The sequence below is a fragment of the Oryzias melastigma genome, linkage group LG23 (assembly GCF_002922805.2).
Source record: "Oryzias melastigma strain HK-1 linkage group LG23, ASM292280v2, whole genome shotgun sequence".
In the NCBI taxonomy this organism is placed as follows: Eukaryota; Metazoa; Chordata; class Actinopteri; order Beloniformes; family Adrianichthyidae; genus Oryzias; species Oryzias melastigma.
In genome coordinates, this window is record NC_050534.1 from 2,657,161 (window position 1) to 2,663,133 (window position 5,973).

Sequence of the window (5,973 nt, forward strand, 5' to 3'; positions counted from 1 at the left end):
AATGTCCTCAATGCATTTACCAAGAGCCTGTACAGGGCCTCGGTCTCCTGGTGTCAGTCTAATATATATCTGTGTGTCATCTGCATATAAGTTTCAAAAATTGAATTAATAAAGGTATTTTTAGATTGGTTATTCTAAGACCTCCTTTTTCTTTGCTTTTGTACATAAACATCCTCTGAGTGATTTCTCTATTTGTCCTCCACAATAGTTTGGCTATTTGTTTATTTAGAAACATTATTGTTTCATGAATTGGGGGAAATATTGTAGATTAAAAGAGAAGTTTAGAGACAATGAGGGTTTTGAAAATGTTTGTATGCCCTTTATAATTAATGTTTTTGTTATTCCATTTGTTCTCTTCAGAAATGTGCTTTCCTTTTTTTTTTTTTTTTATGTTGGACCAGACAGAAAGGAAGAAGAGGGAGGTTGTGTGTGTCTGGAGGTGGGGGTTGGAAGGGGGTAGGTAGGGCGCAGAAAGATAAAAGAAAAGAGAAAACAGAAGATGGTAACATAGGGGAATAACATCATAAAATAACCAGGTGTAAATAGGAATCTGGAATGGGCGGGGCCTGTCTACAGTCAGTTGTTACACACATACTTGTTGGCTAAAATAGTCTTCACATATAAACTAGTCAAAATGTTCACAATACAACTGCAGTTCACACACACACTTGTGCATATAAACCCACACATGTAAAGCCTTTCATTCTGTCATGTATACTACTAGAGCTGATACCTGTGCTCAGGTGAGTGTTTATGTTTCGCTGGGATGGATCATGATGGAATGTACAAAGGGGAAGAGCGCCTGGCCGTCAAAACACCAAGCCCCCACCACCACCACCACCACCCCCCGAGGCAGCAGCAGAAGCAGCCAGGACCCTACAACACCCGCCACCGGGCCGCGGAGAGAATCCGCCCCCTGGGCAATCCCACCAAACACCCAGACCAGGGCGTGCGGGCCCGCCACAGAGGCCCCCATCACCAGGGAGCGGGAAGGCACAGGAGCAAAGATAGTGCAAGTCCCAGCCTAGCCAGAAGAGCAGCCCCACATCCCGGATGAGCAGCCCACCACCACCCAGCAGTACCAAGCATCCCCCTGCCCCATCCCAGGTATGAGCCCAGTGTACCCAAGGGGGACCCACCCCACGCCCCAGACATCCACCCGACCCCGCTGTAGGAGGCCCAGGAGAGGGACACCCAAGAGAAGTGGGGGGCCCAAAGGAGTGATGTTAACAAGGCCCGACCAGGTTCTACCACTGATGGAGTTTTTGGAGAGGTCCAGTTGTCGAGAACAAGGAACAGAACCGCACCACCGAGACCTGGACACCCCCATGCTCCGATGTAGTTTGATCCCCTTGCTAGATCTTAAATGTTGGGTATCCCACTCTCAGCGATGAGAGGACCCAGGAGACCAGCACCCAAGAGACAAGACCACCAGGCCGAGGGTCCAAGTCTGCTAATAGCCTCTGGTTCCCCCTGGTTACTTTATTCTAGTTTCTTTGGATTGCCTTTTGAGTAGTTGTGTTTGGTGACTGTCTTGTTTATCTGACGCTGTAAAGCCAGAAAATTTAAGTTCATCTAGTCCTTTTTGGGTGTTTTGTTTTATCTTATGTTATGACACCTGTCACTCTATTAAACACCTGTGTCCAAATCTTATCACTGCCCGGTTATTTACTTATTTCTTTATGTTACACATTTCTTTCTGAAGTGCTGAAATGTGATTGGTTAAATATGAAAATACACATCTGGAAGCAGTGCAACCAGGGGGCTAGCAATGAAAGGAAGCGGACAGACCATTTGGAATTATTGAACACGTATTCATGGACAAAATATAATTAATATCAGTCTGTGATTCAGATATTTTTAGGCCAGCAGAGAAGGCCTTGCAGGCCCTGACGGCTCACCACTGCATTTCAGTATTCTGTATAATTGTTTATTTGTACTGAATCCTTTCTGTTAGTAGGAAAACAGACAGTTTGATGTAAAGGACAAAAAGAAAACAAACTTGTTCTTAAAATACCTTTAATTCATTGTTGAAAAAAAATAGAAATTGTGACTTTAAAACTGTGAATCAAATGGAATCGTGGCTTGACTGAATGGTTACATCTCTAATCAGAACTCTCTCCTGATTTCCACCATCAACCCAAAAACATTGAATGAAAATAGCATCAGAAGATCAACCATCTCTCCTGTCTCTCTCTACTATCACTCTGCTCTGGTGAGTTTCCTCCTTGTTGGTCTGTTTGAATGGTTTTAATGGACGAGGTTCAAACCTGTGACTCTGACAGTTCAGACCTTCTACAGGACTGTCCTACCGTTCCTTCTGATGTTCTGGGGAAGACCCCTGTAGAAAAATATTCAATCTTCTAAGATGAAATCCCAGAGAGATCAAGAGCATGTCAGGTTTCTCCTTTGAAAAAGAAAAACAGTCCAAGAACATGTGGAGAAAATGTTTAAATATGGAGTTATGAAAGCATCACAGTCTGACTGTTAAACTCTACATAATATTATTATTAATAATAATAAAATGATTTGCTGCATTTTTTCATGATTCTTTTTCAATCTTTCTCTGAAAGGACTTTAAGGTTGGTATTTTCTCCATCAGTTGTTCAGATTCATTCCAGGTTTCATTTGCTTTGTCCGAGGCATTTGCTGGTGCTGCCCTCTGCTGGCAAACATGTCGAACTGCAGGAAACACCAGAACCGACTCTCCTACCATGAAGTTCTGGACTCACACCGCCATGTCTGTCAGGACAACCCGGAGTTCAGGGAAACTGGGACAACTTTTCCAAAGATTTTCAAATCACAAGGGACATTATTTACAACAAAACATCATCAGATGTTTGAAGTCAGAAATGTTTCAGAACCAAAGAGGCTCATTTCAGACGTCCTCCATCACCACACATGTATGAACGACAGATTATTATAAAGACAAAATGATCATTACAAATATTCTCTAAGCATAAAGGAATGTTATAAAAGTTCCTTTTTTCAAAATCAAAACACGGCAAACCATAAAGGACCGCCCTGTTAACCCTATTTAGCCAAAATAAAGCCTTAAACAAGAGAGCACAATGTTTTCATTACTGTCACATATATGTACATAAATGTGCTGCAGAGCAACTCTGAACATTTCTGACATGAACTGTATTATTTTCTGTGATGAATCACATGACAGCAAAATGTCATGAATTTGATTGAAGAAATTCCATTTGAAAAGCAGATTTGTAGTCGAAAAAGGATCAAATTGTTTGTTTCAGTGTCCAAACGACAATCATTGTGTGATCAACACTTATTGATCACTTCTGTTTGTTCAATAGGGCTGCACGGTGGCGCAGTGGTTAGCGCTCTTGCCTCACAGCGAGAAGGCCCCGGTTCGAATCCCGGCTGGGACCTTTCTGTGTGGAGTTTGCATGTTCTCCCCGTGCATGCGTGGGTTTTCACCGGGGACTCCGGCTTCCTCCCACCGTCCAAAAACATGCTTCATAGGTTAATTGGTGACTCTAAATTGTCACTAGGTGTGAATGTGAGAGTGAATGTGTGTGTGATTGAGGCCCTGTGACAGACTGGCGACCTGTCCAGGGTGTACCCCGCCTTCGCCCTTCAGTAGCTGGGATAGGCTCCGGCACCCCCGCGACCCCGAAAGGGAGGAAGCGGTCAAGAAAATGGATGGATGTTTGCTCAATAACTAGAACAGACAAATGTTTTTGTCCTGTATCAGAGAAGAGCAGAAACATGTTCACAGGTAAATGTCCCTGTAGAGATGAAGGTAAAAACACATTCACCTAAAAAAAGGAAATCAAATCACAGCAGGATTTGAGTTTAGTCTGTCTGTGTTTTACTGAGAGAAACATTTGATTAGTAAAATACATGTTTGATGCATGAATGAACAAAAGTCCTCTTTAATGTTTTGGAGGTAAAATTGCAGCATTTTCTACCAGACTGGAATCTCCATGTTTGATTCTATATCATCTTTAACAACAGCAGTGAGAAAAAAAGCTCCTTCTTTATAAAAGTCATGGCTGTCAGCTGTATCCTGCAGTAGAAACTAATTTAGAGTTCATAATAATTAGAGGCTGACTTTGTAAACAAACAGGATCAGGAAAAACTACTGGAACCATGTCAGTTCACATGGTGACCTACACCAAATCCAAAGTTCCAGTGTTAGGATGATAGCCAGCCAAGGTGCAGCATGGGAAAATTGCTTCAGATGCTGTGTTGTACGTGGTGAAAACAGGCTCAGCTCTGCTTGGACTGGATTTATTTTAGTTTCTTTCCATTGGAAGCAACAACACAGACGTGGAGACGACGTTAAAACCTAAAACATGCATGGGGCTACAGTTTTCTCCACCATAGACTTGACCAATGCATATCATCAGGTGCTGCTGGCAGAAGAAAGCCGTGATGTCTCTGCATTCATACACATGAAGGACTTTTCAGATTTCCCAGAGTCCCAGACTGATGTCCTTGGTGCTGAAAAATCTCCATGGGGTCCAGAATTATTTAGACGACGTCATCATCTACGGTAAGGATCAGCACGAGCATGGCCGTAATCTGCAACAGTTCTAGCTGCTCTGAAGAATGCTGGTCTCCAGCTTAACCCAGAAAAGTGTCATTTCAAGCAGAAAAGTCTGCGGATTCTGGGACATGTTATTTCTGAACATCTGCTGCCTAATGAGGAGCACCTCAAAGCCATCATGGATGCTCCAGCACCCAGTGATGCCACAACTCTACGCTCATTCCTGGGACTCACTGCATGGTATGAAAAGTTGGAGGAACATTCTGTGACTGTGGTGGAGGCAATGAGGGCAGTTCTGCAGGATGCTACGTTCAAGTGGACTCCAGAGCTGTCTTAATCCTAATTTTTCAACGTTTGTGTCCACAGATGCGTCAGACTATGTCTTGAAAGCCATATTGTGGGGGACACATTTCACAGTGTGCACAGATCGCCAAGCCCTGACCACTCTACTAGCTACAAAAGGACTGAGCCATATGTAACCAACTAGTCTGTACGGAGATGGTGTAACAGAACTTATGGACCAATACGAGAAGACTCTAATTTTGCCTGGAGCCGAGGAGATAAGCAGCAAAGATGACAACAAAAAACTTTTGAGAAGAACTCATATATTGTTACAGAAAATAATAAAGGATGCACTGTAAAATAAACAGTGCGCACAAAAAAAAAACAATATTGTTTGTTGGGTGAGTGTACATGCAATGTGGGTATCTTTATCCGGGGACTCTCTGGCTTGCCATCTGATGGATCTCCAATATTCTTCCCGAAGTTCTGGTCACCCAAAAAAAAACCTGACCGTTGTTCTCTTCTGAAACTGAGGGGGTCGACCTCGCCACTCGGCAAAATTCCTGTAATGGTGTCTGGGAACGAAACGGAACCACCCGGCCCTCGTGGAGACCTCTCTTAGTCGTCTGCTGTCCGCGGTAACGGCACCACCGGCGTGTTGTGGTAGCTCCTTGCCTCCTGCAACTCACACCGGATCACACTGTCCTCCTCCAAGGTCCGCTCGCTCGTGTTCTGCTCGCTTGGCAGTCAATCATCCTTCCTCGCGGCCCAAAAGGAAAAGCCAACGGCGGGAAAACCCGCGAGCAGTGTCTGTGTGGCAGGGTTTGTTTGACCAACCTCGTTCCTGATTGGCTGTTTAAGTTTAAGTTAAGTTTATTAAATTTATATGGCGCCTCAACATGACCTCAGTCAAACAAGGCGCCGCACATTAAAAGTTCAAAGAACAATAAAATCACAGCTAAAAAGTTAAAAACAGATAAAAATAGAAATAAATTACATTACATGAAAGACATAAAAACACCAGATTAAAAATAAAGATAAAACAATAAACAATAAAACACACCAGCAGAACAGAGTCTCATACAGCGTCAAAAGCCTGGCGGTAAAAATGGGTTTTAAGAAGTGTTTTAAAAATGGACAGTGAGGACGCCTGCCGAATGCTCAGTGGTAAAGCG